General features: G+C 43.7%; 1 protein-coding gene across 1 annotated transcript in view; it reads left to right on the top strand.

Moving 5' to 3' along the window:
- Positions 1 to 19,718, top strand: part of LOC140716264 (cation channel sperm-associated auxiliary subunit gamma-like) — a 164,544-nt gene that overhangs the window by 62,477 nt on the left and 82,349 nt on the right. The gene's annotated exons all lie outside the window — the stretch shown is intronic.

The following is a 19,718-nucleotide window of genomic DNA, read 5'->3' as shown; positions in this document are numbered from 1 at the left end:
GAATGTGAGAGAGGATAGCGAGAGGAAGAATAAAGGACAGGTGGGGATGACACGGTTCCGGAATATTAAGTGTGTAGTAGAGAATGTCCCAGATGTATGGATGGGCCAAGGACATAGGGTAACAGAGGAAATGAAACAGATTGACATTAGGAAGGAAACGGTGATGAGAAGACTGATGGGACTGAAGGCTGACAAATCCCCAGGTCCAGATGGTCTGCATCCTAGGGTACTAAAGGAGGTGGCCCTGGAAATTGCGGATGCATTGGTAATCATTTTCCAATGTTCCTTAGATTCAGGATCAGTTCCTGAGGATTGGAGAATGGCTGATGTTATCCCACTTTTTAAGAAAGGAGGGAGGGAGAAAACAGAGAACTATCGACTTGTCAGCCTGACATCGGTGGTGGGGAAGATGCTAGAGTCCATTATTAAGGATGAAATAGTGGCATATCTAGATAGCAGTGATAGGATTGGGCCGAGCCAGCATGGATTTACCAAGGGTAAATCATGCTTGACTAATCTGTTGGAGTTTTTCAAGGATGTAACCAGGAAGTTAGACGGGGGAGATCCAGTGGATGTAGTGTACCTCGATTTTCAGAAGGTATTTGATAAGGTCCCACATAGGAGATTGGTGGGTAAAATCAAAGCTCAAGGCATCGGGGGGAAGACATTGACATGGATAGAAAACTGGTTGGCAGATAGAAAGCAAAGGGTAGCGGTGAATGGGTGTTTCTCGGAATGGCAGGTGGTGACTAGTGGGGTGCCATAGGGCTCGGTATTGGGACCACAGCTGTTTACGATTTACATCACTGATTTAGATGAAGGCATTGAGAATAACATCAGCAAGTTTGCTGATGATACTAAGCTGGGTGGCAGTGTGACATGTGATGAGGATGTTAGGAGAATTCAGGGTGACTTGGATAGGCTGGGTGAGTGGGCAGATACTTGGCAGATGACGTTTAATGTGAATAAGTGTGAGGTTATCCACTTTGGGAGTAAGAACAGGAAGGCAGATTATTATCTGAATGGTGTAGAGTTAGGTAAGGGAGAAATACAAAGAGATCTAGGAGTCCTTGTTCATCAGTCACTGAAGGTGAATGAACAAGTGCAGCAGACAGTGAAGAAGGCTAATGGAATGTTGGCCGTTATTACAAAAGGAATTGAGTACAAGAGCAAGGAAATCCTCTTGCATTTGTACAGAGCCCTGGTGAGACCACACCTGGAGTATTGTGTACAGTTTTGGTCTCCAGGGTTAAAGAAGGACATCCTGGCTGTAGAGGAAGTGCAGCGTAGATTCACGAGGTTAATTCCTGGGATGTCTGGACTGTCTTACGCAGAGAGGTTAGAGAGACTGGGCTTGTACACGCTGGAATTAAGGAGATTGAGAGGGGATCTGATTGAATCATATAAGATTATTAAGGGATTGGACAAGATAGAGGCAGGAAATATGTTCCAGATGCTGGGAGAGTCCAGTACCAGAAGGCATGGTTTGAGAATAAGGGGTAGGTCATTTAGGACAGAGTTAAGGAAGAACTTCTTCTCCCAGAGAGTTGTGGGGGTCTGGAATGCACTGCCTCGGAAGGTAGTGGAGGCCAATTCTCTGGATGCTTTCAAGAAGGAGCTAGATAGGTATCTTATGGATAGGGGAATCAAGGGATATGGGGACAAGGCAGGAACCGGATATTGATAGTAATTGATCAGCCATGATCTCAAAATGGTGGTACAGGCTCAAGGGGCCGAATGGTCTACTTCTGCACCTATTGTCTATTGTCTATTATTGAGACACAGCGCAGAATTGGCCCTTCAAGCCACGCTGCTCAGCAATTCCCAATTTAATCCTAGCCTAATCATGGGACAATTTGCAACAACCAAGTTACCTACCAGCGGGTACGTCTTTGGATAGTGGGACAAAACCGGAGCACCAGGAAGTCGTGGGGAGAATGTACAATCTCCTTGCAGACAGCATTGGGAATTGAAGTTGGATTGCCTGTACTGTAAACCGTTATGCCAACCACCATGCTAGTGTGCCCCCATATTTAAATGTGGCATATATTAGGAAATCAGTGGATGTTTATTATTTTGTCTTCTGCGTGGAATTTTCACAGCTATACGGTAAGCTACCAGTACCAATTATTTCATTTTTCGAAACTTGCTGTTTAGAAGAATTGAAATTCGGGCAGATTTACTGCTTCTTAATACCAACATGCAGTAATTAAAGGGCAAATAATTAAAGAGTGAGCAGTTTCAAGTTCCTGGGAGTCAAGATCTCTGAGGGTCTAACCTGGTCCCAACATATCGATGCAGTTATAAAGAAGGCAAGAAAGCGACCATACTTCATTAGGAGATTGAAGAAATTTAGTATGTCAACAAATACACCCAAAAACTTCTATAGATGTACTGTGGAGAGCTTCTGACAGGCTGCATCACTGTCTGGTATGGGGGTGGGTGGGTATTGCATAGGACCGAAAGAAGCTGCAGAGGGTCATAAATTTAGTTGCCTTGATCTTGGGTACCAGCCTACAAAGTACCCAGGACATCTCCAAGGAGCAGTGTCTCAGAAAGGCAGTGTCCGTCATTAAGGACCTCCAGCACCCAGGGCATGCCCTTTTCTCACTGTTACCATCAGGGAGGAGATACAGAAGCCTGAAGGCACACACTCAGCGATTCAGGAACAGCTTCTTCCCCTCTGTCATCCCATTCCTAAATGGACATGGAACTTGTGAACCCTACCTTACTTTTTCAATATATATTCTGTTTTTTGCATGATTTTAAATCAATATATGTATACTGTTGCTGATTTACTTATTTATTTATTTTTTCCCTTCTATATTATGTATTGCATTGAACTGGGGCTAAGTTAACAAGTTTTACAACACATTCTGGTGATTATAAACTTGATTCTGATTCTGAAACAGAGCTCTCAATACTGAGCCAATAAAATACTGAGCCAATGGTCAAATGACTGTTCCTAAAGTTTCATGCCATCACTTGTGGGGCCAGTAAGAGCCAAAAAACAAATTTACTTTCCATCCATAAATAAATACTGAACATGGCCCTCTGTATCTCAGCAATACTGACATAAGTTAGCAAGGACCTGCTGGAAATCATTCATTTTACAAACGAAACAACTACATGTATGGCCAGTGACCTGGAGTGTGGAGAACATCATTTATGGCCGAAAGATCCTGCAGCATCTGGTGGGGAGGGTGGGGAGAACGTGCCCAGGAGAAGCATGCAAGAATGGACAGTGTACAACGAGAGCCCAGTTATTGGGCTTAGTGCATCATTATTGCTTAATAGAACTAGAAGATATTGCAGTTGATGACCTGCTTGCTCTTAATGAGTTGCTTTCACACCACCAAAAATGGTAGAGTTTGATGTGTTTCTGTTGGTTGGATCTAGCTTTATATAACCATATAACAATTACAGCACGGAAACAGGCCATCTCGGCCCTTCTTGTCCCTGCCCAACGCTTACTCTCACCTAGTCCCACCGACCTGCACTCAGCTCATAACCCTCCATTCCTTTCCTATCCATATACCTATCCAATTTTTTTTTAAATGACAATATCAAACCTGCCTCTACCACTTCTGCTGGAAGCTCATTCCACACAGCTACCACTCTCTGAGTAAAGAACTTACCCCTCGTGTTATCCTTAAACTTTTGGCCCTTAACTCTCAACTCATGTCCTCTTGTTTGAATCTCCCCTACTCTCAATGGAAAAAGCCTATCCACGTCAACTCTATCTATCCCCCTCATCATTTTAAATACCTCTATCAAGTCCCCCCTCAACCTTCTATGCTCCAAAGAATAAAGACCTAACTTGTTCAACCTTTCCCTGTAACTTAGGTGCTGAAACCCAGGTAACATTCTCGTAAATCTCCTCTGTACTCTCTCTATTTTGTTGACATCTTTCCTGTAAGTCGGTGACCAGAACTGTACACAATACTCCAAATTTGGCCTCACCAATGCCTTGTACAATTTTAATATTACTTCCCAACTCCTATACTCCATGCTCTGATTTATAAAGGCCAGCATACAAAGAGCTTTCTTCACCACCCTATCCACATGAGATTCCAATACTCGATCCACTCTTATGCTTTCAGTGTGAATTCCTGGCAGCCCCTATCTCTCTCTCTCTCTCTCTCTTACTGAGGGCAATCTGCTGCTGTTTTTTAGGCCCTAGGACATACTATCTTTAATTACCAGCAAAGTTAACTTAAGACGATACATGAATTAGAGTATGATGCACCCCACAATGTAGTTACAAACATGCTGGCATAGTAGTGCAGAGGTTAGCACAAAACGTTTTACAATACCAGCGCACCAGGTTCAGTTCCTGCCACTTTATTCATTCTCCCTGTGACCGTGTGGGCTTCTTCTGGGTGATCTGGTTTCCTCCCACAGTCCAAAGAGGTACCGGTTGATAGGTTGATTGGTCCTGACAGATAGGATTAAATTGGGAGTTGCTGGGCAGTGCAGCTCGACGGGGCAGATGTGCCTATTCCACGCTGTATCTCAATAAATAAAAACACATAAACTGAAGTACCTATCTTATTTAGAAGATTGAGGGGGGATCTTATTGAAACGTATAAAATTCTAAAGGGATTGGACAGGCTAGATGCAGGAAGATTGTTTCCGATGTTGGGGAAGTCCAGAACGAGGGGTCACAGTTTAAGGATAAAGGGGAAGCCTTTTAGGACTGAGATGAGGAAAAACTTCTTCACACAGAGAGTGGTGAATCTGTGGAATTCTCTGCCACAGGAAACAGTTGAGGCCAGTTCATTGGCTATATTTAAGAGGAAGTTAGATATGGCCCTTGTGGCTAAAGGGACCGGGGGTATGGAGAGAAAGCAGGTACAGGGTTCTGAGTTGGATGATCAGCCATGATCATACTGAATGGCGGTGCAGGCTCAAAGGGCCGAATGGCCTACTCCTGCACCTATTTTCTATGTTTCTATGTTTCTAAATATAGTATACAAATTATATACGCTCATTAATGGAATATTCTGCCGGGTGCGGCAGGAAAGGCACCTTAAAACCAACCGAAATGCATCAGCTTGGTTTAGGACCCATTAGGAGAACGTACCAGGGAAGACGGTGAAATGTGTACACTCAGCACAAGGTGATGTTTGTGAGTGTGTGTGTGTGTGTTATGAATAAAGGCATCTGTTAGTCTCACGAGACCATGGATTTGCGCCCTTAGAAGGTTTCCAGGGCGCAGGCCTGGACAGGGTTGTATGGGAGACCGGCAGCTGCCCGTGCTGCAAGTCTCCCTTCTCCACGCCACCGATGTTGTCCAAGGGAAGGGCATTAGGACCCATACAGCTTGGCACCGGTGTCGTCGCAGAGCAACGTGTTGTTAAGTGCCTTGCTCAAGGACACAACACGCTGCCTCAGCTGAGGCTCGAACCAGTGACCTTCAGATCACTAGACCGACGCCTTATCCACTAGACCACGGGCCAACACGTTATGTATAACGTTATGCAATGTGTGTGTGTAAATGTTATGTATAATGAGTGTTCTCCATCACAGCGATACGTCAAGGTTGAACCAAAGAAGAGCTACAACAGAATGCAGAATTTACTGTCAAGAGAAATGTACTGCAGGTAGACAATCAGGTGCAGGTCAACGACGGGTTGATGATGAGGTCAAGGAGCCATCTTAATGTTCTATTCAATGGTCGTGTAACTGTGGGATGGAAGCTGTCCTTAAAGCTAGGGTGATGTGCTTTCGAGGTTTTGCACCACTTTCCCTTTGAGAAAAGAAAGAAGAGAAAATGTCCAGAGTGGGCAGAGTCTTTAATTAGTTTGGCTACTTTCCTGAGGCAGTGAGAAGTGTAGACAGGGTCCATGGAGGTGACGATGAATCAGAATCAGGATTAGTATCACCAGCAGATGTTGTGAAACTTGTTAACTTTGCGGCAGTAATACATGATAAGGGAGAGAAAAATACTGGATTACAGTAAGAATCCAGTGGATCTGGCGGTGCTTTCAGTGTGCGCTGCGTCCGCGAGGCTGAGTCCAGCGTCGCCGTGGAAGTCCATAGCGGGGGTATTCCCTTCTGCCACCTGCGTGGGATGAAGAGTCCATCGGGACCCTGAGGACTTGTGGAAACTGTGTGGTAGTTTCTTTCGAACTTATAGTCTTTTAACATCTTTGGACTATTTTTACTGTGCCCATGGTCTGTTTTTATCAATTATGGTATTGTCTGCATTGTTGTAACTATATGTTAACTATGTTCATACCGTGAGCGTGCGGATTTCCTTCGAGTTCTCTGGTTTCCTCCCACAGTTCAATGACATACCAGTTAATAGACTATTTGATCATTGCAAATTGTCCTGTGATTAGGCAAGGGATAAAATAGGTGAGTTGCTGGGCAGTGCAGTTCATTGGGCTGGGAAGGGCCTGTATTGTGCTGTATCTCCCTAAACAAAATAAAAACCTTACTAACCACGAGTATCCAAGATTGGTCATGGTTGAGCCACAACGTTAATGGTCAAGATGAAAAAAGACCAGACGTAAGCCATCAAAATGAAATGTAATGTGTTTCATGTCCAGTTGTGTTCTTGAGTGGCAGGGGTTTTAATTGCCAAAAGAGGTTCAGTCACAGAAATATAAGTATAAAGGACAATATAAAAACATGAATATATATATATAAAAATTAAAAAAAAAACACTTTGCTAAAGGAGCAGATACAAAGAGTGTTAGGAGGAAGGAATGGGAAAACTTACAAGAGGTATCAAATTTAACTGAAAATATCTTGTCAGGAGGAATGTGTGTCTTGAAAATGAGATGCATACTACAATGTTTTTATACATTTCACATTCCCCAGCTTCTTTGAAAAATAGATCATTATTGCAAAGTATGTATTTGTTTTGTGGCTAGAAAAATCTGAAGATTGTGCTCTTTAGTACTGAAGTACCCAGTGGAAAGTCTGAAATGAGTAATATTCTTGATTCAAATTCTTATCACATCTTCCTTTCACTTCTTACAGAATCTTTTTTTCATTTAGATGTGAAAATGTTGGGTGCGTGCCACTTCTACTTCCCATCATTTGCTGCTTTTTTACTACAAACTTAACTTTATTTCACAAAAACAAGAGAATCTGTTGATGCTGGAAATCCAAAGCAACACACGTACAATGCTGGAAGAACTCAGCAGGCCAGGCAACACCTATGGAAAAGAGCAAACAGTTAAAGTTTCAGGCAGAGGCCCTTCATCAGGACTGGGTGATTCAGTTATCACTCCTGTCTTTTTTCAGGGTAGCAGCATTTGGATACCCATTGCACCAGTGCTTGTTACTAGCAAGTCCAAACTGCTGTCATTATGCTTATAATTCCATTTCGCAACTAAACCTTCCATTGTTTGTTCATTAAGGCAATGAGGGAGATTGAAACATTAAGGCTTTTGTTGTTTTGTATTTTTCATCTGATCTTTTTCATGTTTTGTACGGGGAGGGGGATTTGGGGGTTAATATTCCTGTTGCCTTTTTGTTTGTTTTTTTTTCTGTGGGAGAGGGGTTGATGGTCGTGCTGCTGTTCTTTCTTGGTTTTGTGTCTATCTGGACAAAAAATAATTTCAGAGTTGTATACTTTGATAACAAATGAACCTTTGAACCTTCGAATGCCTGAAGCCAGGTCCTCGATGTTCAGAGCTACTTTGTGACTACTCTTTCCCGAAAGGGTATTTGAAATCTGTTCCATCAAGAGTGATTAGCCTTCCTTCAGCTATGCTAGGGACTGGTGTATCAGTAAGTATGATATAAAAAGGCAGGAATTACGGCAATATCCAGGATAAATAATTGATATTTCTATGGAATGTGAATACATTTGTTTTGGAATACCGGTAGTTATTTTATGCTACATCCTGATTTTATATTTTGGTCAGGAAGTCACTGCTATACTGAGCAGGAGGGGAGGAAAGAAATGGAGCTGTTGATGAATGAGGATTTTCAAAATTAATTTAGTGCAAGGAAGCATTGCTGACAAAGTCTCTAAATGCATTTGGCAAAGTAATGAGTTATCTTCTCGAACTGCTGCAAGCCATTTCATAAGAGAACTCCAACATTGTTGAAAGAAAGGAAGTTCTAATATTTACACTTAGTGACACTGAATGAATATGGTTACCTGGGCATTGATTGCATTCACTGTTCATGGGTAAAACATGTGGCTGTGTAGACACCATTTAGTTCCCTGTCAATGGAATAATAAATTCATGGTTTATGCTTGAGTGGTATGTGACTGAGACCTCTCTCAATTTCTGCATCTCTCCATTCTTTACTGTGTAGTATCCTTCAACAATGTGAATGTGATGACCACGGAACAGCAACACTTTGCTTCTGTGAAGGGAAAAGGTTGCATGGAAGAAGGAGATAACTCCATTAATTACTCATAATGATGTGAAGTTTTACTCAGTAAGATACCTAGCCTACTGCCCATTAGCTGGCCGGTGGTGTAGTATCATCAGCATCAGACTTCGAGGAGAATGGTCCCAGGTTTGAATCCGGCCAGCTCCTTGCACACTTTCCATCCGTACTGGTTTGAGCATCAAGTTAGCAACTTGGCCTTGTAAAAACAGACAAATGCTAAGGAAATGGCAAAAAATGCAGCCCGATATGCCACCAGAGGTGAAAAGGAACAACTACTGCCCATTATGCCACAGGCATTTTGGCAGTAATGAAGATCCTCCATCTCTGGCGGTGTTCATGGCTTCCTTCATCATGTCAGTAGCTCGGTTTTCACTACTGTCAGTCATGCAAGCCTGGGTGGAGACTCAGGAATACCATCACACTCAGATGTAGCAGGATTTTTCATTGCTGTTTCTGTAACAATTTTGTTTTACTCATCAGGGTTGTTACTCCTGAGCTGAACCTCCGATCCTGGAGGACCAGTGGACCACTCTTAGTCTGGCCTCTACCCTCTGACCTGTCTGGTATGGGTGACCCTACCAAAAGCCAAAGCATAAAGTCCTGACTCCAGTGAACGTAGATCTCCATGTCTTTGAGGCACACACGCCTCCAAACCATGACAAGGTGTTTGTCCTCTTTGAGACAATAGGGTACATGGTATGACAAATGTTGTGTGTTAGGGGCCCAGGAGAACCATTAAGTTCAACATGAGAAGGGTCTTGTACAAGGTAGCTATACAGTGGGCTCTGAAGCAAATCTGGAGGAAATTTCATGATCTCACAAGCTATACCAAGGTGAACTGAACAACGTGTTTATACTTGTAGAGTGCAGATTCCTAGAGAAAGTGTTTTCAGTGTGGAGCTGTGCATTTTTTATGTGAAATACCACTCATTTGATAAACAGGGATAATGAAGTAAACCATTAAATTAATTACAAACACGAGAAATCACTCTACTGCAGTGATGTGGCCACACTCAGTTTGAAGGAGCAACACTTTATATTCTGTCCGGGTAGCCTCCAACCTGATGGCATGAACATTGATTTCTCAAACTTCCAGTAATTGCCTCCACCTTCACCATTTCTCATTCCTTTTTCCTCTCTCACCTTAGCTCCTTTCCTGCCCATCACCTCCCTCTGATGCTTCTCCCCCTTCCCTTTCTTCCATGGTCTTCTATCCTCTCATATCAGATTTTCCCTTCTCTAGACCTTTATCTCTTTCACCAAACAACTTTCCAACTCTTTACTTCACCCCTTCACCCTCTCCCAGTTTCACTTATCACCTACCACTTTGTACTTCTCCCTCCCCTCCTCCCACCTTCCTACACTGACTTCTCCTTTTTCTTTCCAGTCCTGACGGAAGGTCTTGGCCTGAAACGTCGACTGTTTACTCTTTTCCATAGATGCTGCCTGGCCTGCTGAATTCCTCCGGCAATTTTGTGTGTGTTGCATCACATTAATTAGTTCAGTGATCCTTCCATTCACATGTGAACCTACACAGAAAAAATTGAGGTGATCTTAATTCTCCCAGCTGATTATTAATTTTCTATATTATTGTTAGAACTTTTACTGTGGAAAGGTACATGGCTTGCGGTTAAAAATATTATTTTGCAAGCTAATGGAAAGTTGCCATTCTATTATGAACTACCTTTATTGTTTTATTATTTTATTGTCGCTGAACAATTGATACTACAGCCTACAATCATCACAGCAAGATTTGATTCTGCGCTTTGCGCTCCCTGGAGTACAAATCGATAGTAAATATAATAAAAATTTAACTTATAAATGATAAATAGAAAATAGAAAAGGGAAAGTAAGGTAATGCAAAAAGAAACTGAGAAACAGGTCTGGATATTTGGAAGGTATGGCCGAGATCCGGGTCAGGATCTGTTCAGCAGGCTTATCACAGTTGGAAAGAAGCTGTTCCCAAATCTGGCCGTTCGAGTCTTCAAGCTCCTGAACCTTCTCCCGGAGGGAAGAGGGACAAAAAGTGTGCTGGCTGGGTGGGTCGTGTCCTTGATTATCCTGGCAGCACTGCTCCGACAGCGTGCGGTGTAAAGTGAGTCCAAGGATGGAAGATTGGTTTGTGTGATGTGCTGGGCTGTGTTCACGATCTTCTGCAGCTTCTTCCGGTCTTGGACAGGACAGCTTCCATACCAGGTTGTGATGCACCCTAGAAGAATGCTTTCTACGGTACACCTATAAAAATTAGTGAGGATTTTAGGGGGCAGGTATATCTTATATCCTGTATGGCTGGTATACGCTTCTGTTCATCTGGAGGATGAGCATGTGTGAGCAGGGCCTTTGTTTACTTGCTCAGGCTTTCCTTAATGCACCTCAGCTGCTCGGTTTCATTATTTCTCCTGTTCTGGCAGTATCCACTGTGCATGCTTTGCTTGAATACACAGCATGCAGCACATAATGCCTCCACATCTGCATGATGTGCACTGCAGGTGTCCTCAAAATGAATAAGGCAACAAAATCTCTCTTGCAAAGACCAGTGACAGTTCATACTACCAAGTTGGTTCCTTGTATACCTTTCATTCTATTAATGTTCTGCTGCTGTGCTTGGAGGAAGTATTGATGTGAGAGAAAGCAAAGTAGAAGGTAGTCCATGGCTCCCTGAGTTTACCCTTGTAAACTCAAGGATAATAGTCCTAGTTCGGCACGGACTAGGAGGGCCGAGATGGCCTGTTTCCATGCTGTGATTGTTATATGGTTATATGGTTATAATCTCAAGGATGTGCAGGCTACTGCAAATGCCAGACAGAGCAAACTCCCTATAGATAAAGGAGTCATGTTTGCTTCCAGGAAGCATGGCATTCATCACGAGGAATTTATTCTCTTCACAACAATCCGCATACTGACGGAGTGGAGAGCTTTCCTCTGCACAAGATCCATCTGTGAATTTAAGATCAGATGTTTTAGGCAGCTGAAAGCAGTTGACAAATGCCAGATTGAATAAGACACCAGCAATCCCAGGAAATCCCAGTACCTGGAATCTTACCTGCACATTACTGACATGAAAGGAGAAAAAAAAATCTTCATTAATTCGGCACAGACTAGAAGGGCCGAGATGGCCTGTTTCCGTGCTGTAATTGTTATATGGTTATATAGTTTGGAATTTGTAGCATTGTCATTGGGCATTGACTGTCACCTCAGCTGTAGAATTCAGTTCTTTTTCACTGTTACTGAAATAAAACAGAATGTCAAACTGTTGAAATAAATAACAACAGTTTATTATAAATGCAGCTTGTTAAGATTTTTGACATTCCATCATTTTGTTGACAGTGGTAGACAGATGGAGAAACAGTTGGATGGATAGGATTTGTTTTTATTTTTGCCAACATAACTGACAGGTAACTTTCCAGATTTTCAAATAATCATCTTGAATGTGAATTCCCTTATTGTGAAGCTGTGACTATTTGCTTGTGACTGTCTCACATCAGCAAAAACATAAAAAATCTCACTATCTACCAGGTCAAGTTTCCTTAGAATCTTACAGGTTTGGGTAAGTCCTTAAAAACTCCAAGAAATAGAAGCTCTATCTGTCTAACCTCTGTTGAAAGGACAACCCTTCCATCCCAAGAATTATCCTAGTTGTTCTTTGGCTGCCTTCAATGCTGTTATATCCTTTATAAGATAAGGGTACCAAAACTGTGCACAGTATTTCAAGTCTAGCTTCAGCAACATCCTCTGAAACTATAATAAATCCTCATTATTTTTAATCTCCAATCCCTTTGCAATGAAGACCAACGTGCTGTTTGCCTTCTTAACTATTTGTTAGACCTGCCTGTGCTCTATCTCTTTCTGGTCAATAATCTGCTTCACAATTCCACTTACCAAAGTGTATAAGCTCCCACTTTCTCACATTTGCCTCCATTTGCCAAGCCTTTGCTAATCACTCAAACTAACCGTATTCATTGCAGAATCACATTGTAAATAAGTGCCTTTCCACTTATTTTTGTGTCACTGGTAGACTTGGAAACCTGATATTCTCTTCCTCCTTCAGGTTATGAAAACAAAAAATAAATGGCTGAAGGCCAAGAATAGATAGATAGATAGATAGATAGATAGATACTTTATTCATCCCCATGGGGAAATTCAACATTTTTTCCAATGTCCCATACACTTATTGTAGCAAAACTAATTACATACAATACTTAACTCAGTAAAAATATGATATGCATCTAAAATCACCCTCTCAAAAAGCATTAATAATAGCTTTTAAAAAGTTCTTAAGTAGTTTACTTAAATACGTTGAGTCCTAACCCCGGCACTTTAACATATCTTACTCCTGGCGGTTGAATTGTAAAGCCGAATGGCATTGGGGAGTATTGATCTCTTCATCCTGTCTGAAGATGAAGATAGATAGATAGATAGATAGATACTTTATTCATCCCCATGGGGGAAATTCAACTTTTTTCCAATGTCCCATACACTTGTTGTAGCAAAACTAATTAAAATGAATCCCAGGGTTACAAACATGAGAAAGTCTGCAGATACTGGAAATCCCAAACAATGCTGGAGGAACTCAGCAGGTCGGGCAGTAGTTAAGGAAAAGAGTAATTAGTTGACGTTCCAGGCTGAGACCCTTTTTTAAGACTCTACAAATGACACTTCACCTGTGAGTCTGTTGGGTTAATACACTAGATCCAGTACTCCTGTATATTGGTGATACCCGATGTAGATTGGGAGACCACTTCGCCAAGTGCCAGGAAAAGTGGGATCTCCCAGTAGCCCCCCAATTTAATTCCACTTCCCATTTCCACTCTGACATGTCAGTCCACGGCCTCCTCTAATGCAGTGATGAGGCCACACTCAGGTTGGAGGAGCAACACCTTCTATTCTGTCTGAGCTGCCTCTAACCTGATGGCATGAACATCGATTTCTCGATGCTTCCCCCCCACTTGCCACCATTCCCCATCCCCCTTTTCCCTGTCTCATCTTACCTCCTTGCCTACCCATCGTCTCCCTCTGGTGTAGTTCTGACTACCTGTTTAGGCAACGGCCTCTTCTGTACCACCTTGTCAAATGCCATTTGGAAGTCTAAATACATTACATGTATCTAGAGGTTGGTTCACATGGCTGTCGTAGCTGTGGGTAGGAGAGTGGGGTGGGGCGCTAGTTGGGACAAGCCCCTACTAACTATTAAATGCTCCTAATGGGGTATATCTTAAATAGCCTCTGACAACCAAATCCAGCCTTCACATGTGGCTTAGCTACAAAGTTTGGCAGAATCGTTTCTACTGACAGGAGAAGGGGCAAAGGTGGATTACTGGCTCTGGACAGATGGGGCTTATTAGCCGTGGTTGGCAGCTCATCTAGGAGGAGGAAAACTCTGGTCTCAAACCTCTGCTGCCATGCGGCTATACCCACTCATGGGTAATGCTTCGAGAGTAAACAGCGAGGAAAAATCCCGAGCTGGAGTCCTACAGCAGTTATGCCTTGAGTTCAAAGTGGATGGGAAATTCCTGCGATGCTGCTGGTGCCAAACTGTATCGGTCTTTGCCTTTCCTTTAGACAGGGCAACCATGCCCAAGGTTGCCCAAGGAAGAGGTACAAGGACAACCTCAAGTCAAACCTTAAGTGGGCCAAACTCCAGCCCCGCGATCTCGAACACACTGCTGCAGATCGGTCCAAGTGGCGCAATCTATGCTCCAAGGCAGCAAACAACTTCCAAGCCAACTGGCGCATGCAGCGCCTCAAGGCGAGTCAAGAAAGACACAGGAAGGCGTCCGCTCCTGCCCCAACAGGCGGTGCTCTTGCCCCATCTGCGACCATATCTGCGCTTCGGACTTCGGCCTCAGAAGTCTTATGCGTGCCCACAGACGCTGACTGCGCAACACATTCATCTTCCTCTGACTTCGAGAGACTACTACTCATCAGCTGCGTGGAGAGGGGGAGCCTGCTGCGTGGGCACAGCTTGCTCTCCACGTCGTACTGCCCTGGAACGTGTATCAACTGAACGCAGACAGCTAGGACACAACATCCATGCTTGCCCCCAACCAACGCAGGGCCTCACATATCTATAGGTTGCTGTCTGTCAACTCTGTATGTAACATCCTCAAGAACTGGAGCAAACTTGTAAAACATTATTTACCCTTCATAAAACCATGCTTATATGATTATATTCAGCTTTGCTAAATAATTAATCATGTCTGCTTTGGTTAGTGACACTAGCACATTGTGAATAATGGATGTTAATCCAAATGGCCTGTAGTTCCCCATCTTGTTGATTCCCTCCTGAACAAAGGAGTCACTTTGGCTGTTTTCCAATCTTCTGCTGTCTTCATGAGACTTGGCAAGTTTGAAAAAAAAATCCAACCAATTGGTTTACTATTTTTGATTTGATCTATTACTTCTGTTAGCCCAGTTTTATGAATTGTCCTGGTTATCATATCTACCAATTTCCTTGTCCATGTGCCTACACCAAACTCTCTTGTTTCACAGCCACCTACCTAGCTGCTGGTAAGGGCTCCGTCAAAATGATGGCAAGGTTGTGCATCGTGTGGCATACCTCCTCACATTTTGATGCGTATGCTGTAGAATAGTTTAGGAACAGCAATAACATTTCAGCACCATAATAATCTGGTTTAAAAATTTTTGTGTGAGTGGGTATGTACATACGCGTGGGTGATGGAGATCCTTACTGATGGATGCCGCTTTTTTGAGGCATCACTCCTTGAAGATATCTCGGATGCTAGGGAGGCTAGTATTAAAAAACAATTAAACAAAAGGGAGGCTAGAGCCCATGATGGAGCTGACTAAGTTTACAACTTTCTGCAGCTTATTTTGAATCTGTGTGGTGCCTCCATACTAGACGGTGATGCAGCCAGTTAGAATGCTCTCCACAGTACACTTGTAGAAATTTGCGAGTGTCTTTGGTGCCATACCAAATCTCCTCAAATTCCTAATGAAATATAACTGTAGTCCTGCCTTCTTTGTGACCGCATTGATATGTTGTGCCCAGAGTAGGTCCTGAGAGATGTCGACACCCAGGAACTTAAAGTTGCTCACCCTTTTCACTTCTGATCCCTCGATAAGGACTGGTGTGTGTTCCCCTGCCTTACCCTTTCTGAAGCCCACAATTAGTTCTTTGGTCTCACTGATGTTGAGTGCAAGCTTGTTGCTGTGACACCACTCAACTAGCTGTTATTGTAATGATTCAAGTGTAGTAGACTGCCACTGAATAAGATCTTGCTGTCTACTGTTAGAAATCTAGATATCCACTGTGACACACTGAAAATGATCAAACATTGGTTAGATAATGAGAGAATTATCCTATGGTGCAATCTAAAATTTAGATAATTTTGCATCCGCTAGTCTCGCGAGATCATGGATCTGTGCCTGGAAAGTCTTGCTTCAGCCTCTCCAGGGTGCAGGCCTGGGCAAGGTTGTATGGAAGACCGACAGTTGCCCAAGCAGCAAGTCTCCCCTCTCCACGCCACCAATGTTGTCCAAGGGAAGGGCAAGGGCCGATACAGCTTGGCACCGGTGTCATCGCAGGAGTTGGCAGGAACGAGGTTGAAGGTAACGTTGGACTGCCTTAGGGACTCCAGCTCTGGATTTGTCCTCGGTTTACTCCCGAAGCCTTTCCCATGAGTGGGTATGCCGCAAGGCAGCAGAGGTTGGAAAGTTTTCCCTCACTTAGATGGACTGCCTTCTCAGGCTGACAAACTCCATCAACAATCTCTTGTTGATACCAGCATATTTTCCAGACTATCTGATGTTGTTTCTGGCAAACTATTTATAAAGTTTAAAAGAACTTGATAAATAACTTATCAAATAGTTTGCCCTGAGGAAAGGTCTTGGCCCGAAATGTCGAGGGTACTCCTTTCCATAGATGCTGCCTGGCCTGCCGAGTTCCTCCAGCATTTTGTGTGTGTTGCTTAATAAATAGTTTGCCAGGACATGAATAGAGATAATATCACTGATGTTACACAGTGTTATAATATGCCTTACAGTGAACCAGAAAAACATGGAACAGTGCAGCACAATACAGGTCTTCTGGCTCATGATATTGTGCCAGTCTTTCGACCTACGCCTTGATCAATCTAACCTTTCCCACTTACATAGCCCATAACTCTCCATTTTTGTTTCATTCATTGCCCGAGTGAGAGTCTCTTAAATATCTCTAAACTGTCAGCCTCTATCTCCACCTCCGGTATGAGTTCCAGGCAGAAAATGAGCCGCACCCCACTATCGTCAAAGTTTAAAGGGGGAGTAGGAATCGGAGCCCTGATGAGTTGAAAAGTAATAAATGGGAATGGAACATGTGAACCAGGGTCATCATCTTCATCATCATTTCGGGCTGCGTCGTATGTCGTGGACGATCATGGTCTGTAGTTCATGGCAACTGTTTCTACAGAAGTGGTTTGCCATTGCCTTCTTCTGGGCAGTGTCTTTACGTGTTGGGCCACCCCGTCCATTATCAATAAACTTCAGAGATTGTCTGCCTGGTGTTAGTGGTGTTTGTGGTATTCACCAGCTGCTCATACAACCATCCACCATTTGCTCCCGTGGCTTCACGTGACCCTTATTGGGGGTGGGGGAGGTGTTGCACTTAGTGCACAAGGTATTTGTTGTACTTGTTGCACAAGGTATTACACCTCGCCCAAGGGTGACCTGCAGGCTAGGGGAGGGAAGGAGCGCCTTGCGCCTTCTTTATGTAAAGGGGTTTCTTCTTTTTCTTTGTTACTGCGTATGTTAATCAAAATGGCTTTGTTAAAAGTAGGAATGCTTCTTTGTTGCGAGAGAGTGCTGGAAGCTTGTTTGGGTTAAAATTTACTGATAACGAGAATTGTATTCCTCTGTTAACCAATTGGGATTAATGTTGTTCTTTCTTCTGAGTCTGTAAGCTATTGTTGGTGGGCTTTTGGGGAGATCGGCACGAGGGGGTGAGAGAGAGAGGACGCGATGCTGTAAACAGGGCGAGGAACGGACCCCAAGCGGGGTCTGAGGCCAGGAGGTACCCCGAGGAGAGGAGACAAGGATAGATGTGCTTGGTTGACCACTTCGGGTGGTCCTGAGCTGCGAGTCGAGGAGTTCGGAGGGGATCGAATGGTTGCCAGAAGACTTCAGTAATTGAGCTCTAACGGTTGTGCACGAAGTGGTTTGGACTTTGATAAGTTTGGCACCTTTTCTTTATTTTCTTTTCCTTCATATATACTGTATCGTTATTAATCATTTAGTTATAGTAATCTTTATAAATTGTACTCATTTAATCGCATATGGTGTACTGTCTGTTTTTGGGCGAGGCGGGGACATCACACAGCATCCACACAAGCTGATTACCCAGTTTGGCAGGGCTGAAGGCTGCTCCCCCTAGACGAGAACGAGCCTGAGGCGACCCAGGGGGTTACATTTATTAGAGCTGTATCTCCACCATGCCACCTAGGGTGTTGCTAAGAATTGAAGCTTAGGGACTTAGATCCTGGTGAGAGGGAGAGGAGTGTGAGAATAAGACTGCTGCTGAATGGAAAGTAAGCATGATGAATATCGGCTGCTAAACCATATGGTGACTCGTAATGTGAACCATAACGACTTTCAAACTGTGTGATGGCAGGTTATCAGTTGTACTGTATATCCAATTTAACATGAAATAAGAAACATTCATAAAATATAGGAGCAGAATTAGGCCATTTGACCAACTGAGTATGCTCTGCCATTCCAACTTGGCTGATTTATTATCCTTTTCAACCCTAATCTACCTTCTTCCCATAATCTTTGTAGCCTTTACTAAACAAGAACCTATCAACCTCCGCTTTAAATATATCCATTGACTTGCCCTCCATATCTGCCTGTGACAATGAATTCCATAGTCTCACCACCTCCTGGCTAAAGAAATTCCACCTCAGCATCTCTGTTTGAAAGTAACATCCTTCTATTCTGAGGCCCTCTGGTCCTAGACTTCCCCATCATAGGAAGCATCCTCTCCATGTCTACTGTATCTAGGCCTTTCAATATTAAATAGGTTTCAATGAGTTCCTCCCTTGTCCTTACAAACTTCAGCAAGTACAGGTCCAGAGCTATCAAATGCTCCTCATATGTTAACCTTTTCATTCCCGAGCTCATTCTCATGAACCTCCTCTGAACCCTCTCAAATGCCAGTACATCCTTTCTTAGATAAGGGACCCAAAATTGCTCACAATACCCCGAGCAACACACACAAAATGCTGGAGGAACTCAGCAGGCCAGGTAGCATCTCTGGAAAAGAGTACAGTTGATGTTTCGGGCTGAGACCCTTCGGCAGGACTGGAGAAAAAAAAGATAAGTCAGAGTTAGAAGGCAGGGGTGGGGAGGGACGAACACAGGAAGGGTGGAGGGATGAAGTAAAGAGCTGGGGAGTTGATTGGTGAAAGAGATACCAGGCTGGAGAAGGGGGAATCTAATAGGCGAGGACAGAAGACCATGGAAGAAAGAAAAGGGGGAGGAGCACCAGACGGAGGCGATGGACAGGCTAGAAGATAAGGTGGGAGAAGTAAAAGGGGATGGTCTGCCATCTCCAACGGGATCCCTCCACAAGCACATCTTTCCCTCTCCACCCCTCCTCACTATCTGCTTTCTGCGGGGATCGCTCCCTACACGACTCCCTTGTCCATTCGTCCCTCCCCATGATCTCCCTCCTGGCAGTTATCCTTGTAAGCAGAACGAGTGTTTCACCTGCCCCCTCCACTTTCTCCCTCACTACCATTCAGAGCCCCAGACAGTCCATCCAGGTGAGGCGAAATTTTATCTGTGAGTCCTTCGGGGTCATCTATTGATTCTGGTGCTACCGGTGTGGCTTCCGTGAGATCCGATGTAGATTGGGAGACTGCTTTGCCGAATACCTACGCTCTGTCTGCCAGAAAAAGCAAGATCTTGCAGTGGCCACCCATTTTAATTCCACTTCCCATTCTGACATGTCAATCCATGGCATCCTTTACTGTCATGATGAGGCCACGTTCAGGTTGGGGGAGCAACACCTCGTATTCTATCTGGGTAACCTCCAACTGGATGGCATGAACATCGATCTGTCAAACTTCCAGTAATGGCTAACCCTTTTTCCCTCTCTCACCTTAACTACTTGCCTGTCCAATGCCTCTTTCTGGTGCTTTTTCCCCCTTTGCTATCTTCCATGGCCTTCTGTCCTCTCCTATTAGATTCCCCCATCTCCAGCCCTGTTTCTCTTTTACCTCTCGACTTCCCAACTCTTTACATCACCCCTACCCCTCTCCCAGTTTCACCTATCACCTTGTGTTTCCCTGCTCCACCTCCTAACTCTAACTCCCCATCTTTTTTTCCTCCAGTCCTGTTGAAGGATCTTAGCCCGA

This window comes from Hemitrygon akajei, chromosome 25, assembly GCF_048418815.1.
Source record: "Hemitrygon akajei chromosome 25, sHemAka1.3, whole genome shotgun sequence".
Classification (NCBI taxonomy): Eukaryota; Metazoa; Chordata; class Chondrichthyes; order Myliobatiformes; family Dasyatidae; genus Hemitrygon; species Hemitrygon akajei.
This window is presented reverse-complemented; position numbering and strand designations above follow the sequence as displayed.